The sequence below is a fragment of the Panthera onca genome, chromosome D1, assembly GCF_046562875.1.
Source record: "Panthera onca isolate mPanOnc1 chromosome D1, mPanOnc1 haplotype 2, whole genome shotgun sequence".
In the NCBI taxonomy this organism is placed as follows: Eukaryota; Metazoa; Chordata; class Mammalia; order Carnivora; family Felidae; genus Panthera; species Panthera onca.
Window position 1 is genome coordinate 54,866,464 of NC_138348.1, and position 22,679 is coordinate 54,889,142.

Here is a 22,679-nt window from a genome sequence, read left to right on the forward strand (position 1 = left end):
CTGTTAATATTAATTATCTTTAAAAATATGTTCACTTTTAGCATACCTATTTATTTCTTTTTTTTTAGTATATTCATTTATTTTGAGAGAGAGAGAGAGAGACAGTGCAAGTGGGGGAGGGACAGAGGGAGAGAGAGAGAGAGAGAAAGAGAAAGGAGGGAGAGAGAATCCTAAGCAGGCTCCGCATTGTCACTGCAGAGCCCCATGCAGGGCTCAAACTCACAAACTGTGAGATCATGACCTGAGCTGAGATCAAGAGTCAGACACTTAACCGACTGAGCCACCCAGGTGTCCCTATTTCATGATTTCTTAACCAAGAAGAAATACTATAATAATGGGAGAGTCCATTCTCCAATCAGGAAAAGTTTGAGGGTTTATTTCCTTACCCACCCCAAGTCCCCTCAGAAGACTAATCAGTTATGAACACTCCCTAGTTGTAGACTGCAGAGCACCACATAGATCCCCCTTCAAGGGAAGCATTCATTTACTCAGGAGCTGGGAGTGCTGGCCACTGAGGGTTCCCAGCTGCATTCCTTTCCAGGAATTACCTTCAGCCAAAGGATGCTGCACTACCCTAAATTATCCCCTTCCTAATGCAGCGACTGCATCCAATGTCTCCTTGATTCAGGGTACACGGGATTTTCCCCCTTGCCCAATTCAGGAAAAGTGTACAGGGTCATCTTCTCTCCAGAGTTCCTCATGGGATCAGTGAGGACTTGTAATTCACCTTGTCACTCTGCACAATTCACACCTGTTCAAATGTTAGTCCTGAGCGTATTGCATGATACACTATCTGCATGAAAACTCTCAGAGTCCAAGACAGTTGACAGCAGGAACAGCCACAGAAAGCAGACTTGACTGTGACTGCAAGCTGGCAGGCAGAAAATGAGGTCCCACAAGACTGCCCTGTAAGCTGCCCTGGGCACAGTTTGAGTAGGAGAGCTCTTATTGTGTGGAACCATATGCTTCCCTTTTCTTATTCTTTTGCTATGTTGAAAGGTACTTTTTCTAAGAGTAGGAAAAGTTAATTAAAAGTTAACTAATGTTGGTTGTATGTCTTTATTCTGAGTTGGTTCTAGGTCTGATAATGGATTTTAGGATTTAAGCAGGAAGGTATGGTAGGCAGCCTTTAAAATGGGCCCCAGTGATCCCTACTGCCTGGTATTCATGCTCTTGTGTAATTACTTCCTCTTGAGGGTGGGAAGGACTAGTGACCTATTTCTAACAAATAGAATGTGCCAAAAGCATTGAACTGTCTCTTTCAATATGAGGTCACTGAAAGACTGTGATTTCCATCTTTCTGACCCTCTCACTTTCTCCCTCTCAGACCTCTCTCTTTTGGGAATCAGGACAAACTTCCTTGTTGTGAGAAGCTCTATGGAGATGCCCCTGTGGCAAGAAGGGTCATGTTGCAAGCAGCCAGAATACCTGAGGCTGAGCCACACAAGTGAGCCTAGAAATGGATCATCCCTTAGTTGAGCCTTGAGATGACTAAGGCCTGAATGACACCGTGACTGCAGAGGCATCCAACTCGACCATGCCCAGAGTTCTGACCACAGAGACTGTGACATGATAAGTGTTAGTTTTAAGCTACTAAACCTAATTTTTTCAATGTTTTATTTATTTTTGAGAGAGCACAAGCAGGGGATGAGCAGAGAGAAAGGGACAGAGGATCCGAAGCAGGTTCTGCACTGACAGCATCAAGCCCGATGTGGAGCTTGAACTCACAACCCATGAGATCATGACCTGAGCTGAAGTAGGACACTTAACTGACTGAGCCACCCAGATGCCCCTAAACCAAAATTTTTAAAGCTTTATTGAGCTATAATTGACATTTAAAATTTTGTACATATTTAATGTATACATTTTATTGAGCTTCGACGTGTACAAACACCTGTGATACCATCCTCACCATCAAGATGCTAAACATATCCGTCACCCCCCTGTATTGTTTGTGTGTATGTGTGTGTGAGAACACCTAAAATGAGGACTGTTCTCTTAACATATTTTAAAGTGCAGTATACCTTGTTGTTAGCTATAAGTACTACATTGTACAGCAGGTTTCTAGAACTTTTTCATCACGCATAACTGAAACTTTGTATCCATTCAGCACCAGTTCTCTATTTCTCCTCCCTCCAGCCCTTGGCAACTACCATTCTATGATCTGCTCCTATGAGTTTGCCTATTTTAGATACCTCATATAAGTGGAATCATGCAGTATTTATCCTTCTGTGCCTCTCTTATTTCAGTTAGCATAATGTCCTCTAAGTTGATCCATGTTATCACAAATGGTTGTATTTCCTTTTTAAGGCTGAAATTTTCCATAATATGTATATACCATATTGGCTTCATCCATTCCTCTGTTGGCAGACATTTGTGTTGTTTCCATATCTTTACTATGGTGAGTCGTGCTGCAGTGGACATAATGGTGTTGAGATCTCTTGAAGATCCTGATTTTGATTCAGAATAAACCTTACATTTAAATGGGGTGATTTGTTATACAGCCATAAGTAACTAATACAGAGGGTTGACACTTCTTACAGTATATTATTCCCTGACCCAATTAACATGAGCCTTTCCAAATCAGGTGCTTAGAGCCCCAGAATCTAGTGATGAATTGCATGTTTGGAACCATATATAAAGTACATGGCTTCAGGGATAGGGTAACAGTGGATAACTGGGTACCAGATTTCCTCACAAGCTGACTTCAGTGACATCTGTCTCTAAAGATAGTGTCATTAATTCTCAAACAAGCATGAAAACAAAGTTGCCTGGGTAGTAGGACAATTTTTTCAAATCTATGAAAAATTTTAAATATGCATAAACATTGAAATAGTACAATGAATATCTGTAAACCCACCACCTAGATTAAATAATTATTAACCATATTTGTCTTAAATGCACACAAGGATATATGTATGAGTGTGTATATGTGTGTATATATGTGTGTGTATATGTATTTATATATCAACTTATATATGTGTGTATATCTATATGTATATATATACAAATTATATATTTATATATAAATACATATATGTGTGTATAAATAAGTTTATATATACACACATATACACACATATATAAGTTTATATATAAATGCATATACACACATATATACATATATATAACCATATCTTACAAATACACCTGATATACATATGATGACACTTTACCTCTAAATACTCCAACATGAATCTCCTAAGCATAAGGACATTCTTCTGTATAACCATAGTACTCACTTCATACTCAAATTTCTCCCAATTGCTCTAGGATTTCTAGTACAGCTGTTTTGTGGTACTGGAGCTGGATATAATGGGACATGGGTAGATATGCATGTTGCAAGGAATACAATGTATATCAGACTTTGTTTACACCATATGGGGTCCTCTCATCTTTATCTGTGTCCTGGAACTCTGTCCATTTGTTTCATTCCAGCTGCTGCTATAGCAACCTCTGTGTAGAGCCTGATCGAGGTCATGTGGGCACTACCAGATAGCCCTTCACCTCATGCCCCAAATTCCTATCTCTCACTTCCCACCTCTAGTTTCCTCGTTGACAAGGAGTCATACGATCATTGGTGTATCCATCTATACAGGAAGGTATTGTGTCTTTCTAGTTTTAGCCTTTCCTCACAAGGAAATTCCTTGCATGTAGTGACAGTTAAATATTTGTTAAGTAAGTTCAAGAAATATTAATTTTGTGTTAATTCTATTAGTGTAATTGAAAGGAAATAGTCTTTCAAGAATGAAAGAAACTGGAGGTAGAAATATTATTTGAAGATTCATGGGCACTAATTCTGCTTTCTAGACCTGAAGTGTTGCCTGGTTAACATGGCATTTGGTTCGAGAAGGATATGATGCCTGAAACATTCCTTTAAAGGACCCACATAAAATTAGTGTTAGTTACTACTTTTTTTTACGTTTATTTATTTATTTTGAGAGAGAGAGAGAATGTGTGCATGTGGGCAGGGAGGGGAAGGGCAGAGAGAAAGAGGGAGAGAATCCCAAGCAAGTCCCATGGCCAACACAGAGTCTGATGCAGGGTCCAATACCAGGAACCGTGAGATCATGACCTGAGCCAAAATCAAGAGACAAACACCCAACCAATGAGCCACTTAGGCACCCCAGTGTTTGTTACTTTTTAAACTTTTCTTGAGTGGTGATATAATTCCCCAATGTAAAAGGGCAGACACAACAAGGTTTGAGCTTCCAGAAAAGGGAGATTCTAAGTGTTTCTAGGAGTGTCTGTAGCAGTTGTGACCCTCCTCCCAGTAGGAACCCCTCTGAAATATGATGCATCTACCTCTTCTCTGGGTGGACGTCTAACCTCTGATAAGTTTCTGCATCCTAGATAGAATAGGTCATGGATTTAAAATAACCTTATATGGGGTGCCTGGGTGGCTCAATCAGTTAAGTGTCCGACTTCAGCTCAGGTCATGATCTCACTGTCCGTGAGTTCGAGCCCTGCGTAGGGCTCTGTGCTGATAGCTCAGAGCGTGGAGTCTGCTTCAGATTCTGTATCTCTCTCTCTCTCTGCCCCTCCCCTGCTCATGCTCTGTCTCTCTCTGTCTCAAAAATAAATAAAAAAATTTTTAAAATTTAAAAAAAATAACCTCTCTCACATGTGAGATCTCTTTTTTCTAATCTTCAACCTGCCAGGAATGCTTTGAAAAATGAATTGCATTATTAAGTTAAAAATGAATTGCATTATTAACATTAACTTAATGTTAACCTAATTTTTTTTTTGTACTTTGGGGTTAGAATCTCTTGGTTATTTTTACATTATCATTATCATTATAATGCACATTTTACTGATTTTTAAAATATTTTTGTGCCTTTAGCCATAAGTAAATGGTGTATAATTGTTTGTTTCCTTTCTACGTTATTAGTACCCTTACTTGGCTGCAGAATGATGTTACCCCCAAAAAATGAATTCTGAAGCTTCCTATACTTACATTGTGCAATATGCTCCTCATTCAGGTTTCCATCAAGGTTATTCTAAAGCAGTACCTTTTCTCTATACCTACTAGAGCTTTTGATGCATAGGAGATACTTGAGTACCCACTTATCATTTGTTGATTTAATAATTTATTGACCCAGCAATTCTGCAATGCTGCTGAGTTGCTTGTCTGCTCCTTTTCTGACTAGGAAGTTAGATAATCTTTTTAAAAAATGAAACAGTGCTAGTTGGGAAACCTTAGGATTAATATAGTTTGAAACCTTTACTGTGATACTGAAAGTGGAGGTGGTGCTTAGAGAAGGGCTTTTCTTGACACAAATATGTCTCAACCTAGAATAAATGTCCAAAACCTAGAATTGTGCTTCTGCTATGTGACACCCTCATTCCAGGATTTTCTAGACTCTGTGTGAATCCCATATAGCTCCCCTATAATTTCCAGTCAGCTCTAAATTATTCTGGCTCTTTTCTGTCACTCAATCATGTCACATTTCCAGTTAGCTGATTCTGTGTAGTGATGAACTTCTGATAAGTAGCATATACAATGATATAATGCTCAGCAAGCAAGGTGTGTTCCTGAATCTGGGATTAGCCACTTATGAAATGTTTAATTTTGAGTGGGTGATTTAATATCTAAAAGCTTCAGTTCAACTATAAAAGGAGTATGAAAATAGCTACCTCTCAGGGATTAAATGAAATGGTAAATTGTAAAGCACTGAACACCTAGCCCTACCCATAATCAGTTCTCTAGAATTCAGTTGGATATATTGGCCTAAGGGAGATGAGGGAGGCCTGGACCAGAATTAAAGATTTGGTAATCACTTCCAGCTTGCATAGAGATGGTAACTGAATCCATGCATAATGAAGGCAGTGGTCAACAACCTTGACTGCACATGGAAATCACCCAGACAGACTTACAAAAGATACACTTGATGTTTAGGAAAGCAGCATGGCCCCCAGGATTCTGACTGAATTGGTACAAAGCAGTAGTTGTCCAGCTGCAGCATGCATTGGAACCACATGGAGGGCTTGTGAAACCACTTATGGTTGAGTGCTATCCCAAGAGTTTCTAATTCAGAATATTGAGAATTCACATTTCTAACAGGTCTCAGGTGATGCTGCTGGTACAGCTGCTGGAGAGGAGACCATAAACTTATGAGTAGTCTCCAGGCAGCATGGGCACTCCTCTATTAAGGTGGTTTTGTCAGGGTAAGGGTGGTAATGGTACTTCTGCTGCTTGCTAGAGATTTCACCAGTTTTCCACAGGTTGGAGTTAAGGATGAGGATGTTTTGAGAAAAATTCTAAGACATGAAAAGTGGGTTTTGATATCAAGCGGAGACATCTGTTTGAGACCATGAAGTGACTGGTCACTAGTTACACATTCTTGTCTTGCCCAAACATGTTTCTGGAGAAAGAGCGTTAGGGCCACTGAGACCCAAAAAGAAGAACGTTGGCAGTGGTTTCTACTCACACATAAAGGAACATGACGTGGGTCTTCCTCTATAGTAATACGGAAAGAAAATTTAATGTTTTTCATGTGGAATGGTGTACTATTACTATTTACTGAGTTTATTTGCTGTTTTAAGATTCTAACCCATTTCTGTCAGTTGCAACTGTTTTTTCCTTGTGAATCCTGACAATAAATGTTGGAGAGTTAATTATCATACAGCTGTACACACTCAGGGGTCTCCCAATCAAAAATAAAAATCAGCACCTATCCTGGGCTGCTACTTTACTTATGGTTAAAAAGATTCAGGAAGCTTATTGGCTCTGGTTTGACCAATCACGTCCAGCCTCCAACACTGGCGAATCATGTTTTCTCACCTTCTATTTAAGTGAGACTTCCAGAGTCCCCTAGGGTATTTATGCTGCTGACTAAAGTCAGGTTCGCTGAGCCTGAGTAGCAGGAGAGCATCCGGGATCTAGCAAAGTTAGTTTCTCGTTTCTGTCAGTGTCCGTTTCTCTCTGCTTTTCTGTTTGTCTCCTTTAAGAGATGGGGAATTTCTTGTTTGGCTGTGGGAAAGACAGACAAGAGAGTATAAGATACTTAGACTTAGTTCCCTTTATCTCACTAATCACAAAATGTCCCAAGAAGTTGAGACCTAGGCAGTAAATTCAGCTTTCTTTCCTTTCTCTAACAGAAGAACAAAACTTAGTACTGGGTTGAGAGAGACGCTTTGGGCTGATCAAAACTGGAAACTACCTCTTAGTCCAGGTGGAGCTCATTCTTCCTATCCAGGCTTCCTTTACTTCCCTGTTGTGGGCTTGCTGGAAAATCTGGGACTAGTAAGAGCTCCCAAAGAACCCATCTAGCTGGAATGATACTAGCTAATGGTTGGGAGGTCTTTCTCAAATTTATCCTGCTGCTTTTAAGGGTATCTCTAACTCATAGACCTAGTATCTTTTACAATGCAAGGCTGAAGAAAGGACCTTCTCTGATTAGCTCAAGCCTTGGTTCTAACTTTGCTGTAATCGCTTCTTAAAGCTAATCTCCCCATCCTTGATAGGGTTACTAGCTATTTTCTTTCCTATTCTGAGTCAAAAAGAACACATCAGAAGGAAGCTCTGTATAACCTATTGTCCTTCTAATGCCTTCACTAGGCTTAATTCGTAGCTACTTTCTGCCTCTGAGCCATCCAAATACTTCAAGAAATGACTCCTAATGTTTAAAGAATTTTACAGGACACTTACTTTGCCTGAAGTCCATGTTTTACAAAGCCCTTCTTCAGGACCAAGGGCTGTTGAACATTCTTAATTCTTTCGACTCCTCTCAAACAGGTAGCTTGAACCTTAGAAACATTTTGGTGTTCATTTAGGTTCTGATTCAATTTGTGTTGCTGGAATTAGAAAGGTAGGCTGAGGGAATGGCTTTTACTGAGGAATAGTTCTCCTGTTCCTATTGTTCAACTGTCTTTCAAATTCATGACTTAGTGTCTACTTCGTCCTCATAAAGGCACATGGTCCTTTTGTGTTCTTCCTTGGCCCATAGTTGTTCCAGTCCTTGAGATTCTTTCTCAAGTGGTCTCTCTTCAAACTCTTCCTGCCCTTGGATTTTAGACTCAAGTTGTTCATAACAGTACTGTTAACACCAACATTCAGGTGTTTGTGGGATCCTAGACCCAAAAGAGTTCCCTTTTAAACTTCCTCATGTTGAACCTACAGATACTGTAAGAATCTCTACTTCAAAACCCCATTTTCTCATAGGGTTTTCTGCTTGGACATTTCTCTGCCTGAAGAGTCTCTACTTAACCTCCTAATATTTTTAAGCAACAAGATCCTGGAATGTATATGGGCTCTATAGGGGATGGGATTGTGATGCTGACCCTAGAAACTTTCCTCATTCCCTCATGCTCAGGCTACTTCTGTACTCCAGGAATGAATCCTGATACCGGCAGAAGAAGCCATAAAATGCATTGAGAACCTACTGAGAAGTGAAACCTAAGTGCCTTTTCCAATAGTATTCTTTTGTCTATCCCTCAAAGGGGATTTAAAGTTTCTTCCCTCAAGTGTATGAGAAGTTAATTCTGTCTGAAGGGATGAGTTGTGTCCTTAATTCAGAAACTCACAGGTACTGTTCATCACTTACAAGACTGTCATCCCAGAAGAGTCTGATAGCCTCACCTGTGGCTGCCTTCCCTTGGAGAGCATCTCTTGATCCAATGTAAGATTAAAACTCTTCACATTTGTGGCTCGTAAAAGGGATATCTTAGGATCTCTTTCCAATTCTGTCAGGATCTTTAGATAAAGATGTCCTACAGCAAACCAACCACTCCCTACGCATGCCAATTAGTGTGGTGGAAAGTGGCAGCTCACATCTTGTGGGGAAGGAAGGTGGTAAAAGCCTGGATCAAAGGTTGAAGGAGTTTGTAGCAGGGAAGGTGAGAGCCAGGAGAACGGAGACCTGGGTCGAGGAGAAAGTGCCCCTTGTAGGGTACCATAGCTGTTGGTAGCCTCAAGGATTCCTCTGAGCAAACACAGAAGTGCTATGGGAGGAGTTGCTGCTCAACCTAACATGTATCTTAGCAGCTGGCACTCATGAACAAAACCTTAAAGCCCAGTGGAGATCTTGTTTCCTGTTTTGCTAACAGTTTTGCTTTGGTCTTATTCTAGGACTTTTGTCCTATAGGAACTGAAGGCTGACGATTCAGTGGTGGTTCACTAAATTTGTGTGCCTGAATGTCTTCAGCTGAAGACTACTCAGATCACCTGGGAGCTTTTTGTTTACAGTTCCTATCTGATGACTCCTCAGCTGGGTTCAACTTGGGATGTTTAAACCAGTCTTCTACTCATGCTGTTTGGCTTTGTTAAAGCAATCCAGGTCAGAGCAGGGAGAACAGTCACTCTTCAGAAAATAACATGCCATGGTGACTACATCTTCAGCTCTCAGTGCTGTTGTAACTGACAATCCCAAGCTCCCATCAAAGGCTTCTCCAGAGTTAGCATGTCCTGGATTGGTACCAAGATTTCACTTGAGCAGATAAGAAGCAGTCCCTTTTGGGAACAACAAAGCCCAGACTCCCTTCACTTAGACCCTATACTAAAGGCCTTTCTGCAATGGGATAACTGAATTTCCTGTGGTCCTTACTAAGGACTGCAGTGCACAGATCCTTGAGCCCATTATTATCCACCTTCAAATTGCTTGATTCCAGGCTATATTCAACAAGAATAGAAAAATTCATGATGTAAGCTATTACCTTTTCTCCTTCCTGTTCCTATAAGTGGACTTCTGATTGCTTGCCTTTACTCTAAGCTCTTTATAGAGTTGTGGCACCAACAGCCATAGTGTGGAGGTGGAAGTGTGGGTGTTGGGAGTATATAGTTAATACAAATGCAGTACATGTTCTTTTTTTTTTTTTTTTTTTTTTTCCTACTGGCTGCTGTTACCTGTTGCTTGGTCATATTTGTAATCTCTCTTGCAACTTAATACACATTAATCACTCGATTGCCCATACAAGACATAAACATACATCCCTCTGACAGTCCTTTTATAAGCAGTCCCCTTCCTCACTAATGGCTGCCTAATGTTCAAAAGTTTCCTTATACTTGCCCACAAAGCTCATCTTCAGACTTGTCCAGATTCCTTTAGGACTTTGCATTTGGTTCCTGAAATTGGAACTTTGCTTAACTATATCTAGTGTTCTGAAGCCAAAAACTCTGGCATATTATGGGAATCCTATTCCTGCTTGCCTCTACTGTTAGATCAATATAAGGATTATCACTTAATCTCCATTTCCATGAAGACTGACATATGCACACACCCCCACTCAAGTGAGCAGCATTGGAAGAAATCCTGAATTCTCTCAACCTCTCACTGGCCCCTACAAAAGGGATGCTAATTTTTTTTAAGTCTTCGAGTCATCTTAAGAATTCTAAGCAGGCTCCATACTGCCCATACAGAGCCCGATGCAGGGCTTGAACCCACAAACCATGAGATCATGACCTGAGCTGAAACCAAGAGTTGGACCCTTAAACAACTGAGGCACCCCAAAGGTTGCTTATTGATCTATTTATTGGCTTATGGAGTTAAAGTCAAATACTTGTCCACATTCTAATTGTCTCTAATCCTGGGGTCATCTGTAGACTATAGGTGAAAGACTGGTTGTGTCTTTATGAAGCAGGCTAGCATTTCCTCAGCCCATCAAAAACTCACCTTGGATTGAGAAGTGGACAGGTAGTGAATCTCTCTAGATCTTGGTCCCATACTCCAGTTTAATCAGTCAAACCAAAACTTTAATTTCTATGGTAAGACGACATAGTATACTTGTTTAAAAGCCTACATTCTGAGGTCAGACTACCTGGGCTTGATTTATGGCTCTACTATTTAGGACTTGGGCATCCTCTGAAACTGCTTAACTTTTGTCCTCAGTGCTTCCTTGCCTGTAAAATCAGGCTAATACTACTACAAGGTGGTTATGAAAACGGAGTAAATGTAAAGAATTTCAGAAGTCTATAACTGTACCAGGCACTAAAAGGTTTACTTGGCTCACAGGTCTTAATTGTCTAAGTACCTATAGGAGAAAGGAATGTAACTAGCATTTGGGAACCCCAGTACTTCTAATCCACACCAACTTTCTCCTATTTCCTGGGAAATCCCAAGCTCTGTCCTTCCTCCACATCTTCACACTTCCAGTTTCTTAAGTCTGGAAGACTTCTATCAGCTATCACTTGGAGGAATCTTGCTTAAACCATGTCTTTATGAGGTCCTTTCTCCTGCTCAACCGTTATACTGTGAGAACATGTTGACCTTTGTATGATCAATAGTGAACTGGCTATTCACTCACTAAGTGAAAACCAGTGCAGGAGGCTTCCCACCGCCCCCCCCGCCCCCCCTCCCCTGCAAACCCTGCCAGGCCCCAAAAGACCAGAAATGAGAGATCTCCCAGATCTCCCAGATAGAGTGGAAGCAGGTCAAGGATTATGCCATGTTTGTGGTAGCCTGGGCAGCACACAGTTCTAGCTGGGACTCCAGTCCAGGAAGGTCTGAGATTCAACTACTCTGTCCCTTGGAGAAAGGGCTGTGCTATGCAGTCTGGAGTTCGGTACAGTAGTGGAGGCTTAAAATCCTATGTTCCCAAGGTTTTTCTCCACTCAGGAAGCAACTCAGTCCTACAGTCCACTTAGCAGGAAAATCAGACCAGCTTATAGAACTGCACTGAACTCATTAACTAAAATTTAAAGTGAATTGGACCAGGAAAAAAATGGTTAAGGAATTATGCACCCAAATTGGCTCTCAGCCTTCACATCTGGGTTCTCCTCTAGCAGCAAGATATCCCAAGTATTTTTCCTTGGAATTCAAGAGAAGTTGTCTTCCTGGGTGACTCAGTTGGTTGAGCATCAGACTCCTGATTTCAGCTTAGGTCATGATCCCAGGGTCATGGGATCAAGCCCAGCATCGGGCTCCATTCTGAGCATGAAGCCTGCTTAAGATTCTCTCCCTCTGCCCTTCTCCCCTGCTGGAATGCTGCTATTTAAAAAAAAGTTTGAGGGTTGACCTCAGTCATCAGACTCAAATTCCAGGACAAAGATCCATCACTAAATACATCAGCTCACAAATGCCTCTTAACACTTACTAATAAGACCATCAACCAAGCAGGGTTAGACTGTCCTCCTTTGCAGTTACCTTCCTTTGGCAAGTTGATCTGGATCCAGTGTAACTCAAATGAGGTCTTCTGTGTCAGGCTGTGATGGCCCTTGATTAGGAATCTTGGGATCCTGTGATTCCTGGTACTTGGCAATGAGAAAAGCAGCTTCTCGTTGCGACTCCAAGCCCACTGTGCTCCATAACCTAAAAGGAACACCTGAAGTCCAGTAGTTGAGCAGACTTCATTAATGCTGCAAAAACAGTAACTTGTTTCTCTAAAGTGGGAATAGTATCAGCCCTCTCAAAACCAAAAACAACTTCCCATTCCTGGGGATGTCATTAACAACTGAACAGGCACAAGCCACCAGATCAAAGTAGAGTGTCAGCTTTAATATACAATCAAACCTTTTCCTCCTGGGAAGGAATAAGTCCAAGAAGGACTAAAACTTTGACTTCTGGGGAAACAATACCAAAACCCTCATGGGAGGAAGAATACAGGGAACAGGGGTTTTCTCCTGCTCTCCTGTCCAGTCCAAAGCTCTGCCTGTAACTATTGAAACTATTACCAACTGTAACTCTATTATAGTCCTCTCTGGAGGAGAGCAGCTGGGTAATAGCATACTGATTTTTCTGACCTGACTTACAACTACTTCCTAAACCCCAATCATTGTTACTTTTCATATTCAGGCTAGTGAGGTTTGATCCCTTTGTTCCTAAAAGACTCTCAAATCCATAAACTTGGAGCAACTAACATAATGCTTTGTACCTGTGCATAGCTCTAGAAACTGAGTCCCATACCTTCCTATTTACTTCTAGATCACATGAAACTTTTTTTTTTTTTTTAAATGGGTAAACTGAAAATGCAATCCTGGCCTGGTGATAAAAACTAAGCTGTTAGCAAAAAGTATTCCATCTGCCAATCCCTACAACACCTGTATTGGTTTATAGGCTCTTACTTTCATCTGGGACTCAAAGCCCTGGGAGGGTATAGCTGCCTATTCAGTCTAAGGTTTGAAGAAGCAGGGCTTCTGACCCTATGAAATCCTTTTCCTTTTCCTCCAGACTCCCTTGCCCTGGAAGTTAAGGGCAATTTCTCTTCTATTTTAGCTTCAATCCCCCATGAACTTATCAAAACACTTAATACATACTGACTATATTTCATGATTATCCTAGGTTTGTCCCCAGAAATTTCCTAGTCTAACAAGTGCTGTCCTCTATCGTAACTTAGAATTATAAAATTACATTTACATCCTTATGGTTTGTCTCAATCTCCTAAAGTTCATAAATCCCAGAATCTTCCAGAAGATGCCTACTTGCCTCTAGCAGTAATGTGGTCATCTGTCTCCAGGCAATGTTTATCATTCAACCCCCATTCCATCACTTCCTATGCCTTTACCTGTGACAAAGATGCTGTAGAAATCCTAATCTTTTTCTACCTTGGAGTACCAGAGTACAGGAGATACTAGCTACATCCTGTCAGTCTTGGGCTGAACTACTTCAGGGGCAGTGTGTCCCTAATGTGGAAGCCTCTGTTGGATAAATCTCCTTGACAGAGGCAGGAATACTCCTCCCCATTATAGGTGCTTGAACTTGGTTCCTTTAAGTCAATCTACAAGGCCGAAGGAGGATCAAGGGCTGGAAACCAAAGAACAAACTCAGTATTCGGATAATATATACAGGGTGACTAAATGGCATAAATTTAAGCTATCATATTTAAGAAAATGTAAGTAGCTAAACTTCTGTCTCAGAAAATGGAGTATTCTTCTACTTGCCTACCCACCAAATTTGTCCTTACTGGAGAAAGTACTATGTTGAATGAATGTAAGAGTGGACTTCTGGTCTTCCAGATCTTAGAGGAAAAGCTCTTTTATGCCATTGAATAAAATGTCAGCTGTGCATTTTTCCTATACAGCCTTTATTATGTTAGAGGTATGTTCCCTCTAAAACCACCTTGAGGATTTTTTTTTTCTTTAGTGTTAAACTTTGTGAAATGCTTTTTCTGGTTAACATAGCAACTGTATATTAGGCTGTGATTTTTCATATTGATACAGAAGCTATCACCCCTGTGGTTTCTAGCTGGATCTTCTATAGACTTCTGTGACCCAAAGTTTGGAGACACCATAGCAATGTCTTGGACTTTTAACATGGCCTTAGGTCTAATGTGGTAGTTGGCAACCACCTTAACACTTCTGGCATCATAGTTCTGGCCTACAGTGGTGTAGAATGAGGTGCCAGTCTCAAAACTAATTTTGCAGGATCTTCCCATTGTATCTATTGGACTAGCATGTTCTTCTGGTAGATGGTTTCTGATGGATGTTAGCACTCTCTATAAAGATACTTCAGCTTACTCCCATGTGCCCATCCACAGATCTCTACTTTATACCAACTTGTCCTCAGTTTTTCTCCTTCTAGGCCTGACCAGCAGTAAATCCATTTGCCACTTCTCATTAGTATATACACCTATGTATTTAAACCTCAAAATGAAAACCCTTTTTATATAAAATGGAGAACGAGGAGTACTGACAGAAGCTAAACCTGTTGGGAGGATGTACCCCTCTCCACTGTCGTTCAAGGTTACTCTTGCGTGGGATGATAGTGCAGCAGCCATCCAGCTTTTGTCCTGAAATACCAAGTAGATCTATGAATCACTTAGATATTTTCTTAGTGTTTATTTCCCATGCTCTGAAGTGTGTGTGTGTGTGTGTGTGTGTGTGTGTGTGTGTGTGTGTGAGACCCTAAGGCCTCCAACAAGTTACATTTCAAATGCTTAATAGCCATGTGTGGTTAGTGGCTACTAAACTGAATACCGAGTATAGAATACTTTCATCATCAAAGAATATTAGAGCACAGCTCCAGGTATCTCAGCTATATTATGGCAAAACTACAAATGTGCCCAGTGTTCATTTCAGGTGAATGCAAACTGTATCTGAGCTCCTGTCCTGTAGAAAAGCATCCACCAAATCAATGGTGGTGTGCCATGTACATGACCGTGTTAATGTGCTCTGGCAGAGAACACCTCTGGCAACACCACTTAGTTGGGGCTAGTACATGCATTTGGAGTATTCTCCAGGAGCTAGCTGTTTCAGGTGCCATACTATGCATTAAATGGGGATGTGATGGGGACTTCCACCTCCGCAGACTTTAGGTCGCTTTTTTTTTTTTTTTAATGTCCTGTTTATTTTTGAGAACACAAGCAGGGGAGGCTCAGAGGTGGGACAGAAGATCTGAAGCAAGTTCCTCACTTACAGCAGCAAATCCATGTGGGGCTCAAACTCAAAAACTGCAAGAATATGACCTGCTCAACTGACTGAGCCACCCAGGTGACCCCATGCTTTAGGTCATTTTAAAGCATCACTAAGTCCCTGATAAGGAGCGACGTTGAACATCTTTTCATGTGCCTGTTGGCCATCCGGATGTCTTCTTTAGAGAAGTGTCTATTCATGTTTTCTGCCCATTTCTTCACTGGGTTATTTGTTTTTCGGGTGTGGAGTTTGATGAGCTCTTTATAGATTTTGGATACTAGCCCTTTGTCCGATGTGTCATTTGCAAATATCTTTTCCCATTCCGTTGGTTGCCTTTTAGTTTTGCTGGTTGTTTCCTTTGCTGTGCAGAAGCTTTTTATCTTCATAAGGTCCCAGTAATTCACTTTTGCTTTTAATTCCCTTGCCTTTGGGGATGTGCCGAGTAAGAGATTGCTACGGCTGAGGTCAGAGAGGTCTTTTCCTGCTTTCTCCTCTAAGGTTTTGATGGTTTCCTGTCTCACATTCAGGTCCTTTATCCATTTTGAGTTTATTTTTGTGAATGGTGTGAGAAAGTGGTCTAGTTTCAACCTTCTGCATGTTGCTGTCCAGTTCTCCCAGCACCATTTGTTAAAGAGACTGTCTTTTTTCCATTGGATGTTGTTTCCTGCTTTGTCAAAGATGAGTTGGCCATACGTTTGTGGGTCTATTTCTGGGGTTTCTATTCTATTCCATTGGTCTATGTGTCTGTTTTTATGCCAATACCATGCTGTCTTGATGATGACAACTAAATGGAATTAAAATAAAAACTAAAAGAAACCCAAAAAACAAAAAAAATAAAAAATAAAAAACCAGTTGGTCTAATTACGAAAAGAATGTGAAAAATTTTGTTTGATGTTAAAGCTATGAACTAACTTGATAGAAAATTGTCATTTTTATAAGGTGGCATCTATTATCCAAATGTCCTGGGTAATTTTACAAAATAAATAGAATAAAATGATGGTATTTACATAATACATGAACTTAAAATAGGCATTTTTCAAGCTAGATCTGTAACATCCACAGTGAATCAATATATAAATGCCCTGACTTCAAAAAAAATAAAAATAAAAAAAAATAAAGCATCACTAAGTTCTTCCATCCCTTCAAGTACAAAGCATCTTCACTTACTGTCCTATTCAGAAAAAGAGGAAAGTTCCAAAGGCCTTGCTTCAGCCTTCTCTACTATACCTCTTGATTCCTAGGCCAAACTCATGAATAGATACGTATATCCATTCTGACTATACATTCAGGTAAGGTGAATGATCATAAGATGCATCCCAGAATCAGAGGACCCTCTGTAAACTGGCTATTGGCCAGGAATCCACTTGTTACCTAGTTCTCCTATGCTTCCCTGTCCTGACTGGGGGGCCATAATCTTTGGGTTTCTGGTTATGAGGGTTACTTAGGACTTGTGTCAAACATTCTCAAATAGTTCTCCTTTTTATAGTGGCAAGTATCTGAATAAATGGCTGTAGGTCCCTTTGGGAGAGAGAACTGGTAGAGTCATTACCATGCACTCTTCCTAAAAGTTCTGAATTTTTCCCTCCCGGGAGAGAAGACAATCAACTATGTTTCAAGTTTAAACACAGGGCAAAGGATTATGAATACTGATTAAGTAAACTGCCATTAACCTCCTGATCCTGATTCTTCTACAGATAGAGTAGCTCTGCTGTTGTCTTCATCCTAGCTTGATATGGAACACATTAATTAATAGAACACCTTTCACAAGTGCCTCCTATGTCAATCTATTACTTTTAGCAAGTATATCCTCCCAATACATCAGTAAGTCTTAATGATCAGACTGCTACCAGGGGCTATCTGTGATTCACCTACAACAGGGATAAGGTTTCATTACCCGATGTTACCAAATGTTGCAATTCTGACATGTTACCTTCTTAGTATATATTTCCTTGAACCTCTCCAAATACCAAATGTTAGTGTTGTGTAGAATATTTAAGGAGTGTTGCATGGAGGGAAGTGAAAAGTTGACAGGGACAAAAAGCTAGGATGAAAATCGAACTGTAGCTTTGACCAACTCCTCCAGGAGCTGTTTCTAGAGTGACCTTTCAGTTTTATCCTAAATTGGACCACATTGACCACGGTGTTTCCCCGCCCCCTGCTTAGTCATTGGGTTGCCCTAAAAGATGTGGCCTTCAAGTTTGAGACTGATAATCTTGTCCATCCTCTTTTGGTTTGCAATTCTTCTTGGTAGTTCTTTTTATAAGTCCTCTGTATATATCAGGAGTCTTCCCATCTGTAACCTCCCAATTTAAGGCACTTTCTGCTAATCTAGTCAAACGTCCTAACTTCCTTGAAGTAATCTTTGTTTTTAAAACTTCATCTATCCTAAGACCTAAAACTTAATCATATATCATTACCAAGAATTAAAGTTACTTTCACATCTAAGTCCTTAATAAACCTGGAGTTTATTTTTGTATATGGAATAAGGTAGGCATCCAATTATCTTCCATCTGATTTTTTTTTTCCAGCTAGACTTAACTTACTGAAAGGCCTGTTTCATTATCTTTAATGAGTTAAGAGACTGCTTACAAAGAACTGATTGTCTTATTTACTGAGTCTGCTGGTCTGTGAGACTATACCTGGACTTAAGGGTCTGGGACCCAGGTCTTGGGCCTGTGTAACTGAAGTAACAAGACTTCCATAGGAAACCAGTGCCATGATCTATACCAAGGCAGAATAGAACACTTTTAGCATCACCCTTAACCCTTCACACTGCTATAGGGATGAGAGGTCCGAGAAGCTGCAGTTGGGGGAACTTCCCAGGGAGACTGAGGATGGTGAGCTGCTGTTTCCTGTCCCATATACATCTATAAAGTCAACCTTATGCCAGGTAAAATCTGTTTTTGTCTTGAGCGTACTAATCCAAATGTGGGACGACTTCTAGAAGTGGTTGATCTGTTCTAATCTGCTTCTGGTGGACTTTAAATTAGCGGGTTGTTTGCCTTCTGGAACAGTTGTTTCTCAAACATTTTCTGGCCTGTGAGTTGACTTCTCTAGAAGTATTGACTATTAGACAATGCAAATGGCACTGCAGATTCCCAGCACCAATGAGCAGGTATACTAATCCTAAAACAAAGAGCCCACGGCACCAAATATAGATAGTAAATCTTTCCCCTCCTCCCCAAAATTAAAACTTCATGTTCTCTATGGAAAGGGTTTAAAAGGAGAAATCTCCTGGGTAACTTGTCAGTTTTGAGAATGTCTGAGGGTGGGGATGCTGTTAAAGTTAATTGTGCCCTACCTATTTCTCCATGAAGCCACCTACACAGAGCTCTTCTGCAGCTGTGACTTGACTTTTAAGGACAAAGGAGTCCACACAAGTGTTAACTAGGCACTGATTATTCCAAGGCAATGCAGGGGAGGAACAAGACCCAAGCTCTTATAGTTCATTATCTATTGCATTGTCTCATAGTAGTTCTTGGGTGTCTGTCTTTTGTCTCGGGCCAATGCTACTACCCCCACAAACTTTCCAGTCCCTTCCCATTCCAACCTTCCCCAGGGTGTGAATTTCTATTATAGTTTCCTATATAGGGTACCTTTTGAGACTGATCTTGGGGAAGGAAGGCAGCAGTTATACTTGTCAACCATCTTAATCTCAGAGAACCATAGGTCTCCCACCCAAAAAGACTATTAAAGATGCTCAGGGCTCAATCTTTAATAGTTTTCATGATTATCCTTGTGATTCTAATAGGCCTGCCTAGGACTTTATGTTGGAGGTACTTGGGTGTGATACTGTATTACAGAACTTCGAAAATATTTTCACTTGTGTATACATCTACTTACAACCACCCTAAAACCTTAACACAAATCCTTCAATACCACTCCATGGATAGAGGTATAGCCTGAATAAGAAGCCATTTTTATTGTATATGAAACAGAAGTCCCACCATTTGTCACAAGGGATGGGTAAAAAAAAAAAAAAAAGGATTTAATATTAATCCTTTGTTTGGGGCTGAGACTGTCCCTTCAGGTAAAAAGTCCAAGAGTGGACTTACAAGAAAGCTTGAGGGGAGGACAGCCTGAGGGAACAGATAGAGAATGGGACCTCCACATAAGAGATACTAACAACTGAAGCAGTCCACACAATCAGCATTCAGCCAAGTGGCTGAAGCTTCTCCAGAAATATTTTTCTGCTTACTCTAAGAACCCAGAGATGTTCAGAAGTCTTGTTCTTACAAGGCCAAGTGGTTGGTAATGTATCCCTTATATTCTCATGAGTCCAAGAATTGGGAGAGAGAAGTAGCTTAGAATGGAAACCTAAAAAGACTCTCTACCCATAACCAGACTCAACATAAAAACAAACTGCTGGGGGAACCTGGGTCGCTGTCTGTTAAGCGTCCGACTTCGGCTCAGGTCATGATCTCAGTTTGTGAGTTCGAGCCCCACATCTGGCTCTGTGCTGGAAGCTCAGAACCTGGAGCCTACTTCAGGTTCTGTGTCTCCCTCTCTCTCTGCCCCTTCCCTGCTCGCTCGTGCTTGCTCTCTCTCTCTCTCTTTCTCAAAAATACTAAAAAAAAACTGCTAAAGAGAAAAATTGAGGAAACCGGGTTGTAACAACATCAGTCTATTAGTCTAGATCAGTCTTCAGCTATTATAGTCTCCCTTCCCATAAAGCCTCATCGTGAGTGCCTATGGTAACATCAAGGGAGCAGCTCTACCTTTACACTACACTTTGAACTCAATTGCTATAGGACACTTCTGATGCTAGGTCTTTCAGATTTATATTGGTACTACAATTTCCCCCCATGAATTCTGTTCTAGGGTAAGGAAGACTTGCTGAGCTGTGTGCTGAGGATTGTAATGGCTACGTGGCTTTCATTCTTTAAACATCTGAGAAGTCTTCAGAAAGTCCATCTTCATAAAAGTCCTCATGTCCATAAGCGGTATTACCCCTTCTCACAGGACTGACTTGTGAACATGAACTGAACATTTTTCAGCGGCACTCCCCGTAATTGTGTTAGAATAGGTTCTCTGAAGAGCAGATGTCAAGAAGGAATTAAACGTGTCAGAGATTCGTTCAGTGGGAAATGCCCATGAAGGAAGATACAAAGGAATCCTGAGGCTGGAAGAACTATAAGCTTACAATGCAGGTCTGATCTCTGTGCAGGAGGGAGGTAAGAAGGGAAGGAAGGTCTTAGACTTCAGTGCATTTCTAAAAGTTTTGACAAGGCCACAAGGAATACTTAAGCCAAAGGGCACCCATAAGGAAAGTCCACTGTCTCACAAGAATAAGTCTGCATTATTAGTGCTATGTTCATTCACTGGTTGGAAGCCACCCCACAGGAAGTGGAACCCAGGCAGGGCCGTGGACTTGAGCAGTGTGATAGAAGCTGTTTAGTCACATATGCTTCCTGCAATCAGATCTGAGGAGCATATTTTCATGGTCACCACAATTTATTGCATGGTACAGGTGTCCTTCATATTTTGGGAGCAGCAACCCCATAGTTCCCATGGGCCTCTTTTGCTGTGGGTAAACTAGAAGAGGAAGGCCAGTAGAACTACAACCCCAGTCTGAAACTCCTATCAGAACCACAATTGTTAACTCTTTTCCTTCCACTGTCTATTTGGAATTCCTCTCACCCTCAAGAAATCTTGAATCTTGAGGAATCTTATAGCTATAACCACTTTAAATCTTGGTGGCCTACCTGATGAAGCAACCCAATTCTTCATTCCTGAGGAGGTTGAACCCTTGGTAATCATACTCCTATTTGGGGATTGTTTCACATGTACACTTATGCTTATAATGGGGCATGGGCACTAGAAAATGCCTAAATAGATCATCTTGCTTCTCATTTACAAACTCCCCCATATCCATTGTGTAAAAGCAACTGCCTCTTCAATTAAGTCAGTTACTCCTGCCAGGATAGTAACTCTTACCTGTTGGTCCCTAAGCACTGGAGTCCTAAGTAGCCTGAGGGCAGCTATAATTTGTAGTTCAACAGAACCCTTGCTGTATCCTTTGAGGATCAGGACTTCCAACCATTCAGAGACCCTATTTCCTGGGATAGGAAGCAAAAGTCCCCTAGTGGATGATTGAGACTGTAATGTATTCCTGATTCTACCTCTTTGTCCCTGGACTCCTGTATCCTATTGGGGACCAAGCACCAGATAGAGATCTAATTTAATGCAAATACAGCATCCTAAAGGATGGCCACTTTTTTGTGTGGAGTGCTGCCTCTGAGCTGCCTTTTCAGCTGTGTTTTTAGAAGACTGCCCCAGAATTGAGTCTAACTGCTTCTGGTTAGTGAAGTAATATTAATGCTTCCAGTGAATCCCATAGTCATGATCCCTATGCTGCATATCCTATGGTGAAGAATGTCTACTCTTCTGTTACTGTGTAATGTGGGATCTCTTTCCCATAAGTCATTCAGGAAGCCTTCAAAGTAGTGCTGGCTGAGGCTTTTGTAGACAAGAAAGGAAAATCCACACCCAGGATAAGTACATATCACTGGCAGTACAAACCTTCAAAGTAGCTGACTTGCCAAGGGGCCTCCTTGAATAATAGTATTATGTCTGGGTTTCAGCATTGAACTCCGTGCTCAGTAGGAATCTACTTGGTTGAGCCCACACAGTCTCCTTTGCTGTCACTGCTGCTACTCTAATAACCCATCACACCAGTTCTGAGATGACCACTGAATGTCAACCAGCAGAATTGCCTCCGTGGCTTAGTTCAGAGCCTTTTCTGGTGTACGCTTTACACAGATACAAAACTCCTCAACTTGAACCCAACCCCCATCCTTCTCTCAGACCTCTTTACCTTAAATCTCCTGTCTCTTACTTTGTAGGCCCCTGCCCAAGGACTTAGAGATGACTCTTGGACCACTTTACTTTTCACAGAGCATGAATGACCAGTTGTACCACGTGAAATTCTGCCAACTAGGAAACTTTGATTCTCCACTCTTTCAAAGTCTCAAGGCCACCTCTGTATGTAACTATAATGCATCTGCCATCCATTTTAGGTCCTGCCTTCCCAACCCATAAAACATAAACCAGTCTCTGGCTTTTTCTTCCTGTTGGTGTAACAGACTGCTTCATGTGGCCATTGATGTGATCTGCAGGAGAAGAACTACTGCAAATGCTCTGGATGACCTGACTCTGGAATTCCTGCTCATGCTTCTGCCCTCTGATCTTCCTAGATTTGATCGTGGATGAACCATTTCCATCTCTCACTGCTGCTGGACCTGTCTAATTTTGACTTAGGTCTGATACATCCAACTCCTAATGGGCAGTTCTGGATGCGTGATCACTTGTTGTCCCGTAGTCAAATGTTCTGTCTCTACCAGGGTCTAACAAAATGCCAGGAGTTACCAAGTTACACAGTTTTCTGCTGTAAGTG

General features: G+C 41.0%; 1 long non-coding RNA gene across 1 annotated transcript in view; it reads left to right on the forward strand.

Annotated features, from left to right (window-relative positions):
* Positions 1-3,514: 3,514 nt before the first annotated feature.
* The window catches only part of LOC132661346 (uncharacterized), a 78,090-nt gene continuing 58,925 nt past the window's right edge, over positions 3,515-22,679 (forward strand). The window contains exon 1 of the long non-coding RNA XR_009602187.2: positions 3,515-3,602. This is a non-coding gene — a long non-coding RNA (uncharacterized LOC132661346). The remainder of the gene's footprint in view (positions 3,603-22,679) is intronic.